This window comes from Gorilla gorilla, chromosome 17 (genome assembly GCF_029281585.2).
Source record: "Gorilla gorilla gorilla isolate KB3781 chromosome 17, NHGRI_mGorGor1-v2.1_pri, whole genome shotgun sequence".
NCBI classification, from domain to species: Eukaryota; Metazoa; Chordata; class Mammalia; order Primates; family Hominidae; genus Gorilla; species Gorilla gorilla.
In genome coordinates, this window is record NC_073241.2 from 79,837,465 (window position 1) to 79,850,568 (window position 13,104).

Consider the following 13,104-nt stretch of genomic DNA (forward strand, 5'->3'; position numbering starts at 1 on the left):
CATTTCTCTATTATAAATAAAGCTGCAATTATCATACTCGTACCTAAATCTTTGTCAGTATCTCTAATTATTTCCTTTGGATAGATACCTAGAAGTGAAAAATCTAGGTCAAAGCTTAGCAACATTGTAACACATTTGATTGTGTGTGATACACAGTTGGTCAAAACTTCTCGAAATAAATGTCTGTATTTGATGTCACCATGCCTTTCCCCTTTTCTCCCGAGCTGTCTAGAGCCTGGCTTTTGCCCACTCTGTGTCTCTGAAATGGCTCTCCTGAAAAATCTCATGTGTGTTTTTCAGTCTCATAACACTTGACTCCCTCATAGCATTTGTACTGTCAGCTACCCACTCTTCCTCAAAACTCTATTTCTTTGACTTCTGGATTCCTTTCTTTCTTATTTAGCTTACTGGTTTTCTGACACACCTGCCTAGACTCAGGAACTATTCTGGCTGTCAGTAACAGAAGACCCTGCTAACAGTGACTGAAGTCAACAAGGACTTATTTTTCTTGCACAACAGAAGACGACATGTATCTGCCAAAGTTGGCTTAGTTGCTCACTGATGCTAGGTCCAGCATCTCTGAGATTCTCTTGGTATTCCCTTCATGCTTGTTGCCTCAAGATCACAATGTGGCTGCTGCAGCACTAGGCATCACATCCACATTCAAGAAAGAAAAAATGAGGCAACCTCTCCCTTTTTGCAATCATTTTATTCGGGAAGCATGTTCTCTTTAGCAGGCCTCCTGCTGTGTTTCATCAGCCAGAACTGGGTCACATATCAGGCTGTAAGCCAATCTTGATTCATCCTCTGGAGGCCTGGGATGGTGTTACCTTCCTGAGATCAAGAGACTCAACCTGAACAAATCAATGTTGTTTTGGTAGGAAAAGGGGATGGTAGAGTGTGGAGAATGGCTTTGCATGGACATTGAAGAGAGTTGCTGCAATTGTTGATTTTAGATTCCTTCCTTAACCCTCTTCCTATTTGAGTTGCTTCCTAGGAATATCAACCATAAACCCAGATTCCCCTCCTACCCACATCATGATGATAGTTCAAAACCTGAATCTCCAGCTCAGGGTCCAGCACCCTCATGGTATTTTTCTTGAGATTCTTCAGGTATCAGAAACCCACTTTCTCTGTGATGAATTTTCCCAAACTTGTCCCAATTTTACCTACTCCAGGAGCTTTCAAATGTATTTTAATATCAGAACTTTTTTTTTGTTTTAAATGGACATTACATGGAAAGACATTACATAAAGCAGATACTTTTATTTCTATCTTGCAGTCATCCTCCTCATGGGGTGGGCGGGAGAAGGGTTGTGCATCTCTGGGAATCTTTTTTTTTTCTATTTAGAATCCAGTTCTTGCTCTGTTGCCTAAGTTGGAATGGAGTGGCATGATTGTGGCTCACTGCAGCCTCAAACCCCTGGGCTCAAGTGATCCTCCCATTTCAGTCTCCTGAGTAGCTAGGACTACAGGCATGCACCACCATGTCCTGCTGATTTTTTGAAAAATTTTTGGTAGAGATGGGGTCTCACTATGTTGCCCAGGCTGGTTTCAAACTCCTAACCTCCAGAAATCCTATCTCAGCCTCCCAAATTCCTGGGATTACAGGCACCATACCTGGTTTCAATCTCTTGGAATCTTTAGGACATTGACAAACAGAGGTTATCCTGATGTCTTGGCCTGGAATCCCCCAGAGCAGATCCTAAGACAAATGCTTATCTGATACCACTCTATTAGTGAGTGTGGGCAGTCCCAGGGAAATAGGAGTGAGGAGAAAGGCGAGTCTTTCCAGTCTTCCAGGGCAGGGAAGGAGGGAGAGAAAATATGCAAGCACACTAAGGAGCTAGTCAGCACTTGGCATCCAGCTCAATTGATTGCCTCATCTTGCCAGACCCTCTTCTGAGTGTCCATGTGAGCTGTCACATCTTAGGACAATCCATCTCTGGGGAGAATATGAGAAGAGTGTATCTGCTGGCTCCTGAGCCCATTGGTCAAAACATCACCTTCCCATTATACGCAGGGTCTTGGTAGCATCTCACACTTCAGGGGCAGCAGATGAGCCTCAGAGCAGGAGGTTAGAAGTGTGCAGCATGAATAAGAGGTGAGGTAATGTTGAGGGTACCTGAGCAAGAACAGTCCCTGAGGTGGCCAGCCAAAATAATGTGAGGCCACAAAGATCTGAGGTGATACACAGAAGGAGTCTGATATAGTTGGTGAACACCCCTATTATACAGGTGAGAAAACTACAACCCAGAGAGGGAAAGTGCCTTGTCCAGTCTTATACAGCTAGTTAGTGGTAGAATGCTGCACACTAGATGCTCAGTCTAGTGCTCCTTTATCATGCTAAGCTGTCATTGCATGCATTTTTTTTTTTTTACCTGTTTTTCTCTTGAAGACTCAAGAAAGCATCATCAAAGCCCTGACCTTTCTCAACTGAATATTCTAAGCGGCTTTGGTATCAGCTTTATCCATCACAGACTGTGTGCACATTTTAATTGGAGCATTTTTTGTTTGTTCGTTTGTTAACCAGGTTCCTTTAGAGTTAGGCAAAGGAAACTTCCACTTCCACAGTGAGGGGGAAGACTATTATTATCAGCCACATCTGCCAATATTAGGTAGAGGCTTTGTTCGTCTTTGCCAGAATTGGGCAGCAGCCATCCTTATTTAATAAAATACTGAGGATAATTCTAAACTGAGAGTGATGTACCAAACTTAGATGAATGCTTTATAGTTTCATATTCTTTTTAGTATTGAAAATTGCCATTTACAGTTCCCTTTCTTTTACAAAATCCTTTTCTGTGATTGACATGGTATACATTAGGCATAACTATAATAATCATAGATTTTCTTCCAGAAAACAAAACCAAACTGGGGAATAGGTATTAACAATGCATAAAGAAGTCATACTTGTACTACAGAGAAAGGTGGGAATTAGTTACCTTGTTTTAGACCCTGGACCTTTCTAAGAATTGTTATTCTGTGAAATGATTTCCTGAGGCTGGCCACCTCCTAGGAGATGATACTGAAGTACAGAGGGCCCTTGAACAATACGGGTTTGAACTGTGTGGGTCCACTTATACGTGGATTTTCTTCTACTTCTGCCACCCCAGAGACAGAACTACCCCTCCTCTTCTTCCTCCTCCTGAGCCTACCCAACGTGAAGATGACAAGGATGGGGATCTTTATAATGATCTACTTCCACTTAATGAATAGTGAATATACTTTCTCCCCCTTATGATTTTCTTTTTTAACTTTTGTGGGTGCATAGTATATGTATATTTTTATGGGGTACATGAGATATTTTGATAGAGGCATGCAATGTGTAATAATCACTACTCTTTTAGCTTTTTTTTTTTTTTTTTTTGAGACAGAGTCTCTCTCTGTTGCTCAGGCTGGAGTGCAGTGGCACAGTCTCAGCTCACTGCAACCTCAGCCTCCCAGGTTCAAGCAATTCCCCCGTCTCAGCCTCCCAAGTAGCTTGGACTACAGGCGCCTGCCATCACACCTGGTTAATTTTTGTATTTTTAGTGGAGACAGGGTTTCACCATATTGGTCAGGCTCGTCTTGAACTCCTGACCTCAGGTGATCCTCCCACCTCGGCCTCCCAAAGTGCTGGGATTACAGGTGTGAGGCACCGTGCCTGGCCTCTTTTAGCTATTTTTAAATATAAAATTAAATTATTTTTTACCACAGTCACACTGTTGTGCTAGCAAATACCACGGCTTATTCATTCTTTCTATTTTTTTGTATCCATTAGCCATACCCACTTCCCTTTCCCACCCCCACTCCAATTACCCTTCCCAACCTCTGATAACTATCCTACCCTCTATCTCCATGAATTCAAATGTTTTAATTTTTAACTCCCACAGATAAATGAGAACATGTAATGTTTGTCTTTCTGTGCCTGGCTTATTTCACTTAACGTAGTGACCTCCAGTTCCATCCATGTTGTTGCAAATGACAGGATCTCATTTTTCTGTGGTGGAATAGTACTTCATTGTGTATATGTACCACATTTTCTTTATCCATTCATCTGTTGACAGACACTTACGTTGCTTCTAAACCTTGGTGATTGTGAATAGTGCTGCAGTGGGAATGCAGTTATATCTAAGATACACTGATTTCCTTTTTTTGGGGTACGTACCCAGCAGTTGGATTGCTGGCTCATATGGTAGCTCTATTTTTAGTTTTTTGAGGAACCTCCAAACTGTTCTCCATAATGATTGTACTAATTTACATTCCCACCAACCATGTATAAGCATTCCTTATGATGTTTTTAAGAACATTTTTTTCCTCTAGCTTACTTTATTGTAAGGATATAGTATATAATACATATAAAATAAAACATACGTGTCAATCAACTGTTTATGTTATTGGTAAGGCTTCCAGTCAACAGTAGGCTATTAGTAGTATTCAACTAGAGATCATACCACTGACAGAATAGACTCCTTGTGGCAATAATATACCCAATTATAAACAAGACCTAAGGCCACTCTAGGCAAGGGTTAAGTCATGTACCCCCTACACTTAAAAAAAAACTATGTACTGCCACAAAGTTTCTTCTCTTTCTCTATCAGCTAAACAAGCACTAGCCTCAAGACAAGCAATGTTGAAACAATTGCAGCTCACTGCCAGATGCTGACTGACATTCCCCCCACCATTCCACAAGCCATAATTACAGCTTTGATTGGATACAAGAGTGATTTCAGTCATTTCATCCTGCTAAAAGATCACTGACCATAGACTGGTTCTGGCTGGTTTACACAGGCTGTGCACTGAGTGCCTTCATGTCCTCTGCTTTACCTTTTGACGTATAGTGACGAATTGTAATGCATTTAAATGTTAGGGCTCCACCTGAAAGTGAACATGGGCTGACCGTAATAGACATGTTTCATTACTACACATGCATGTATCCCCTCTTCATGAGTGTTCATAGCTCCTTCTATAACCTGTTGAACATGTATGCTTGGCCAACCTGTTCAGTTTAAATCCTTATTCCATCTTACCCTCCCTCAAAGTGCCTGCTTTTGGTATTTGCTGGAGGCTACACTTCTCAGCCTGTCAGAATGGCCAGCCTGTATCAGGATGGCCAGTGTAATTCACACTTTCTTGGAGAATTCAAGGACAATCCCACTAATTGACAGGCAGCAAGTAGCTGACATACTAGAGTGTTCTATAAAAACAAATGACACTGACTGACATGCAAGTATACACTCCTGATAAATTCACCAATCCTTGGTTTCCTTCTGGGTACACACATTTCCTGGCCACTAGATAGCTTTTATGAGGACTCAGGTTTGTTCAAATTCTTTTTCCAAAGAAATGGAACTTCCTAAAAGATTTTAGGTTGTTATATTCTTGAATTGGTTGAGCAAAATGTGTCTTCTGATCTTTGATAGTTGACTGAATGTGCTGGTGAAATAACTGAAATTCATTGTGCTTTCACTAAAGACTCGTGAGTGTGTCTGTGTGTTATTTATATTAAAAGTATTTAAAAACGCATTTGTATTTAATCTACCCAGTAATAATTTTTATTGTTTTCCCATGAAAATTACACAAGCAAGACTAACCATAAGAAATGCCATTACTAGTAAATTTTCTGATGCATAGACAGAGGCTGCCTTGGATGTGTGCTAAGGCTCATAGAATACAGACGATACAGTAATTTTAAGATGATGGTCTTCATAGAGCCAGAAACAATTTATTTTCGATTTTTGAAGTGAAAATTATTTCATCACTTAGAAACACATTTTTAAATGTCCCTTGAGGTTTTTTAGTTCATGTAAACAACAACAACAACAACCATGTGTTGCTCATTTGAATTATAGCAGTGTATTTCTCATCTGGCATTGGGAGAGTGAGGGATTGGAGATAGTGATCCAATTCCACATTTACTGAGTGCTGATGGAGTTGGTATGAGACTGCTTTCCATATGTGTGCAACCCACATCCATGCTGAGAAAAGCTGGGGCCATGAACATGCTGACTTAGGGACAGGGAGGTGAGGCAGGACAGGAAGAGAACAAATAGACTAAGATTAAAAGTTAGAACTGTGAATCTTTGTTCAGCGGGTTATAACCATCAGGGTGTAAATATATAACACTGTTCTAAGCATGTAGTAAGCACTCGATAATTAAGTGACTAGGACAAATATTAGATTAATTGTCTTCTAGGCTTCTGGATGTCAGGGACCATACTAGCTTGGCATGATGGTTGTTTGGGAATCTAAAACAATAATGTATACTCAATGATTTGGGAATTGAAGGATGAAGTTCATAGACCACTCTGAGGCTGTTTAGCTCAATTAGGTACCAACAAGACACAGGCAGTAAGTTTTATGTCCATAAAGATATGGGCTATTCATCAAACCATGGATTACTTTTATAAGCATGAGCCACTGTTGGTGATAAAGAAAAACTCAAGCAACAGGATAAGGGGGAAAACTCAGAATATATTCTAATAACAGGATATTGTTTGTATGAGAGGAACAGGACATTTTAGCAGGTCAGGTGATGAATTAAAACAACTTGGAGAAATGAACAAAAGAATCATTGGACTCTTTGGACTCTCAGGGAGAAATGACAAAAGAGTCAGACCTCAGTTAAATTCAAGTTTCTACACAGAGCACATGAAGGGAGGACGTAGGCTACTGAATCTCAAATGTTTTTTGATCATGGGTCATAATTTAAAAACCATTTAATGGTGTGACCTATGGCATATATACACACAAACATATATATCTGAAATTGTAATGTCATAAGTGATACTCTTATCATTTACAATGAACTCTGCTATTTTCTATTCTATTCTATTCCATCATTTCAAGAATACCAGCACTATCTACCTAATTGATTTCACAGCCCATAATGGGTTATGATCTGTAGTTTGAAAAACACAGGGCTGGGTAAACACCAAGGGTAGGAAAATGTACGTAAAACTCTGGTGAGGACTTATCTATTATGGGTTGAAAGAAGAGACTGCTGGGTGGGCCAACCCAGTCAAGAAACTTGTGGGAAGTAAGCAGGCTGAGAGGTCTGCACTGCCTGTGGGAGTCAGGTGAGAGTCAAGATCTGCCCCAGGTGACCACTGGATACTGGTCACCTGGGTTAACTTGCTTTGAAGACATGCCAGAATTTCTACCCAAACCTATAAGACACTGAGCATTTTGAGGGCTACAGAGGAAGAGTGGGGGGATTGGTATCTGGTATCACCGAGTGATGCTAGTTACAAAGGATCCTGGACAATGCTACCTTGATGCATGGTTACAATCTTTGCAGATCTTACACAGGAAGTAATTTACACAGTAGGGACTCAACTCTTCCCTGCTCAAAATGTTGAAAGAGCTTCTCATGATACTTAGGATAAAGGTCAAAATACTTGTGATGGGCTACAAACCCCTTGCATGGCTTGTGCCCTGCCTCTCTCTCCACCTGCTCTCCCCACCATCTATCCTACCCTGTAGCCTGTGAGACACTTTCAAACTTTCCAAACCTTTCCTTAGTGTCCCTCATACTGTTCCCTCTACTTGAGCCATCTTCCTCTGTTCTTCAACCAATTTAATTTTTACTCCCACACGAAACCTTTCCTGATTCCCCAGATGAGAGTAGGTCCCCTCGTTAGACCCTTCACACAGGAAAATCACTTATTTGTGTAAGCATGTATTTAATATCTCTCTCTCTTATTAGACTATGAGCTCTGTGAAAGCAGGGACTATGCCTGACAAAAGATAAAAACATCTACTTTAAATATCTTATCAGGAAACTGCATTTCATTTTCTTTGATAATATTTAGAATATCTTCTGAATCTATGCTTATATCACCTTTTTATTGATAATATTAATTTTTTCTTTCTCTTTTCCTTAACCAGGCTTCTGAGGAGTTTACCTATTTCATTGTTCTTTTTAAACACCAGATTTTGGGTTTATTTATTCTTTTTACTATTTTTAGCAATACCACTACATTCTCCTATTAGTTCTAATAGTTCTTCTTAAAGAACTAGAGTCTTAAGGTTTTTAGTTGTGCAATTACAGCATTTACAATGAAACAATTTCTTTCTTCCTTTTCCATATTTGTATCTACTATTTCATTTTCATGTCTTACTGCTTTATTTTAGTCTCTAAAACAATGTTAATAATAGTGGTGATAGGAGGCATCTCTGTTGTATTCCTGAATTTGGTGGCTTTAGTACAGCTCCACTTTGTGTGCTGTTTGCTCTGTTGTTTTTAGTAGTTAGCATTTATTGTTCCTTGAAGGACCAGTAAGGTTGGATGAAATCCAGAAGCGTCCTGGGAGTCATACGAAAAAATAACTATTTCAGCAGAAAGGAGTGATTGACTACATCAAATGCTGGATAGGTCAAGTAAGATAAAGCCTGAGAACTGATCATTAGATTTAAAAACATAGAGGTCTGTGATGACCTTGACCAGAGTAGTTTGCATGGAGTGATGATTGGAATGGGTTAGACAGAGGATGCGGGGAGAGGAGGTAGAGACCGGGAGAGGAGGCAAGCTCTGTTTTGCCAGGAGATGTTGTAAAGGGGAGAAGAGAGTTGAGGCAGCAGCTGGAGGAGAATGGGGTCAAAAGAGTATTTTTGTTTTGTTTTGTTTTTTAAAGATGGGAGACATTAAACTATATTTGAAAGTTACTGCTTAGGACCCGGCATTAAGGCAAAACTGGTGATCAAACAGAGAGAGGCATGTTATAGAGAGATGTGCTTACAAAAGTGAGAGGAGCGAGATCTTGTACACAAGTGGAGGGTGACTTTTTTTTTTTTCTTGAGACAGAATCTTGCTCTGTTGCCCAGGCTGGAGTACAGTGGCGGGATCTCAGCTCACTGCAACCTCCGCCTCCCAGGCTCAAACGATTCTCCTGCCTCAGCCTCCTGAGTAACTGGGACTATAGGTGCGTGCCACCACGCCTGGCTAATTTTTTATATTTTAGTGGAGACATGTTGTCCATGTTGCCTAGGCTGGTCTTGAACTGCTCAGCTCAGGCAATCTGCCCACCTCGGCCTCCCAAAGTGCTAGGATTACAGGTGTGAGCCACTGGGCCCAGCCAGAAAGAGGCCTCATGCAGTATTCAGCCCTCTTGCCCTTCTGCCTTATGCCATATGAGGACACAGCATTCCTCCCCTCCAGAGGATGCAGCCATGAAGCGCCATCTTGGAAGCAGATACCTGACCCTCACCAGAGACCAATCCTGCCATTGCCTTGATCTTGGATTCCCAGCCTCCAGAACTGAGGGAAATACATTTCTGTTCATTATAAATTACCCAGTCTTGGGTATTCTGTTATAACAGCACAAACATATTAAGACAAGGAGGGAAGGCAGACTATGAGAGACAGGGACAGATGCTGGTAAGTGGCCCACTGTAGTCACCTATTGTTTCTTTTTCTCCATGGACGTATAGCTTTCCTAGGTGATTCTCATAAGCGTGCAAGTGTGGAATCACTCGTCTATAGCTAGAACCAAGCAACTTACACAGCTTATCACTTCCTTCAATCAAGTTGATCCTACATCTTGGATCTCATCTCTCTTGTGATGAGGAAAGCCGTTTCCAGAAGAAAGAATGAAGAAAGTGTGATTTCAAATTCCTAGGCCCTAGATCCCACTCTATGAGAACAGCCCAGGCTAGTCTCATCTTCATAGCTGGACAGGCTGGACCTATGAGAAAAGAGAGGGAGGAAAGGAAAGGGAGAGGGAGAGGGAGAGGGAGGGAGGAATAGAAAGAGAGAGAAAGAGGTAGATAAATAGAGACAAGGAGAAAAAACGTCAGTCCTCTCCCAAGAAAGAAGCAACCCAAGAGGAAGAAGGGCACCTGGCTGCTCAGGGTATCCCCTCATCTAGAAGCCATGGTATAGTGGGTTCCTCAAACATGGCCAGTGCTTACCCCCAGAAGAGAGGCTACATGCAAAGTCATTGGCCCCGATGCCAACTCCTCCTGGGAACAGAAAGGGTGGGGTCAGGAATCTGTTTAATCACCTAAGTTGCTTCCCTCCTCTACCTAGATCTGAGTCAAACACAGGTGCCATGGGAGACAAATTTAGCCAGCACACTGTTTTTGAAAATTATACCGAAATACCCTAAGCAAGGCAGACAGGGCACTTTTTTGCTCTGTGCAGCACCCCTTGCCCCCATATCCTCCAGGGCTACTGTAGATGTGGGCACCCCTGGCCTAGCTACCGAGTTACAGCTTCTGGTGTCTAGTCACAGGCAGTAAGGAAATGCTGGCTCATTTTTTTTTCCTCCCAGAAAAAAAGTCTTCAAACAGAATGACCTGGTGAACTTCCCAACTCCAGAATTCTGTGCAGTTATTTTCTAGTGACTGACACCGACTTCAGCCAGCTGTTTCTTTAGAAGTCTTCCCTATGGAGTAAAAATAAGAAATAACTTGTTTCCTGATAGCATCAAGGAGAACAGAACACCACTTTACCTGACAGTGGAGAGCCCCAGACAGATACTCACTTCCTGTTCATTCCCCTGCCATTGTACGGTAATGGGCACTGATATTAAACATGCATATTTCACAGTCTCTTGTCCCGCGATTTGGAGGATGGCCATTCACTATGTATGAACCACTCACTCATGCTCATCACACAGAGAAAATTACATTTTCCCAGTTGCCAAATGGAAGAGATAAATTATCTCACGTGGACAAGCACATTGCTCTCAAGAGCAGCTTCCAGACCTAAGATAAACAAATTAAAAAAAAAAAAACACGCTGGAGGGGGACTCTGAGCTTTCCAGGTGTTGGTGGGGGTCAGTCTCTTCATTCGGACTCGCCAGATCCTCACTTTGCAGTTAGTGGGCTTAAAGTGGCGGGACATTTGCCCTTCTGTTTCTTTTGGATTAAATGAGCAGCCTTGGGGCCTTTTATTCTTCCTTCATAGAAGAGATGTTATAAAAATGAATAAATCAACACAAAACATTTCATATTTATGCCTACTTGCTGAATTGATACTACTTGTAATGAAAATCAAGGAAGCAAAATGTTAAAATGTTCTCTTTGGGGAAGACACATTGGAATGTCTTACCACAGATGTACACAAACTCGCTTGTTACACACTCCTTCCTTATCCCTAACTATTCTCTGAGGTTAATGAAGGTCCTGATAACTGCAGTCTCTAACTTAGCATATCATCCTAAACCTACTACCTGCACACATAGGAGTCGCAACGCAACTAAGTACTAATGGCAGCCAACACTCATTACCCTTCATACCACCATCACTGTGCAAACCCTTAGTGCATTTTCCAATATGATCCCACAATCCTTCATTTTTATGTTTTGCCCACGCTAAAATTCGACAGCGAATTCTTGCAACAATTATTAAGCGTCTGGAATTGTATTAGGGTCTGGGGGTAGAGGTGGGGGACGAAGCGGGAATAACCGCAGTACACAGCAGACCCTATGAAAGTGCCAAAACTCAGGTCTCACTCGGAGGGCTTTGGGAGTTGGGAGAGGAGAAGGCTCATGGGCAGCTAAAGCCACCAGTGACCTCATTATGCAATATTTAGGTTATCAGACTTTTCTATGCCTAGAAAAGCAGCGCCTCAACCATTCCAGCGGGACGCACCGCGTTCAGTGACGACCCTCATCGGTGCCCACAGCTCTGGGCTCGCTGAAGGCACCACAGAAGCACCAGTTATTACCAGTGTTAGGGTCCAGTGGCTTCTTCTGTCCCTTTCCTCTGGATCCCAAAGTGTTGGTTCTCTTTTGTTAGTTTTATTCCGGTCATGCCAATGAGCACAGATTCACAGCTCAGGCGGCCCGCTCGGAATCCCAGGCCGGCTGGGGACCGGTGCACTTGGGCTCCGCGCCCCCTCGACCCTCGGCCCAGTGCCCCTTCCCGCGCGCGCGGGTCTCCCCGGTTCCAGAGCCCACCGGTCCCCGCCGGCTCCTTCTCCCCACCCACCCTCCCACCGGGCCCCCGGCGGCTGCAGCAGCGCGGGGCTGGCGGGGCGGCGTCCGGGCTCAGGCGGATCCCCGCTTCCCGCCTTCCCGGCGCCCCCTCCCTCCCGGACGGAGCCCGAGGATCCCCCACCCCCGGCGGGCGTGAGGAAGGGCTTCTGAGTGACTGGAGCTCGACCGCGTGTGCCCCGGGAAGGCCAGGCTACCCGGGACGGGGCTCGGCTCCCCAGGTGAGCTAGTCTCCGCGGGACTGGGTCCGGGAAGGCCCCGGGACCGCGCGGCTGAGCGGCCTGGAGGCTGCGGGAGGGCAGAGCAGGGCGCACGGGAGACTGCCGCCCCCGGGCGCCCAGGGCCCGGCTCCCCAGCGCCACCGCCGCAGCAGGTGGGGGCCCAGTGGGCGGGGGCGGGGCCCGGCTCTGGGCGGAGCCGAGGCGGCGGCGGCGCAGGCGGGGGCCGGGGCCGGGGCGGGAGCCGGAGCCCGAGCTGGAGCAGCGAGCCGGGCTGTCGGGGCGACCGCGGGAGCTCGCCGTGCGCCGTGGCTGGGACCGGCCTGGCCGAGCGCGCCGGCGCCGCGGCCGCAGACAAAGGGCGGCTCGCGCCCGGGCCGCCGCGCTCTCGGGCTCTGCCTCGGTAAGTGGCTCCCCTCCGCTGGCTTTCTCCTCCCGCCGCCTGCGCCTCTCGGAGTTCGGCGGGCTCCGGAGAAGCGGGGAAGAGATGAGACTTCCCCGCCCGCACTGCCTCCCCACCTTACCCTAACAATAAGCCCCCCAGGCCAAGCCACTGCCAAACTAACGAGTTTCCGAGCGGCGGGGGTCTCCCGCGGGACACGCCCGGCTGCCCTGGGTGAGCTCCTCGCCTGCAGACCGCGCGCCGGTGCTGTCCTGGACCCGTTTGGGATGGGAGGTTGCCGCTGGGCTCCCCGCGGTGTGTTTAGGGGAGGAGGACGCAGGGGCCGGGCGCCGCTAGAGGACCCCAACCCCGGGGATAGTCCCGAGCGCTTGGGGTCGCCGAGGGGCGGTTCACACTGCGAGTTCAGATTCGGATCGCGGTTGCGGGGTCTGCCTCAGTCCCGATTATCCTCCCCTGCAGCCTCTCCCTTCCTCGTTGAAGGGTTAATACAGCGCCCTCTCCCCTCGCCACCCGACAGAGGCGCCCACACTGCCGGTAGGTAGCCCCTGGGAGAGGGGGAGTG

The 13,104-nt window shown here is 45.2% G+C and overlaps 1 protein-coding gene across 6 annotated transcripts in view; it reads left to right on the forward strand.

Annotated features, from left to right (window-relative positions):
* The first annotated feature begins 12,001 nt into the window (after positions 1-12,001).
* MAPK4 (mitogen-activated protein kinase 4) overlaps positions 12,002-13,104 on the forward strand; it is a 169,556-nt gene continuing 168,453 nt past the window's right edge. For 2 of the 6 annotated variants that reach the window (XM_055368533.2, XM_055368532.2), the window contains exon 1: positions 12,339-12,542. The gene's annotated coding sequence lies outside the window, so the exon portion shown is untranslated. Of the gene's footprint in view, positions 12,143-12,338; positions 12,543-13,104 lie in introns of those variants that run through there. The other 4 variants (XM_031003749.2, XM_055368530.1, XM_055368529.1 and 1 more) reach the window with 3 other exon arrangements.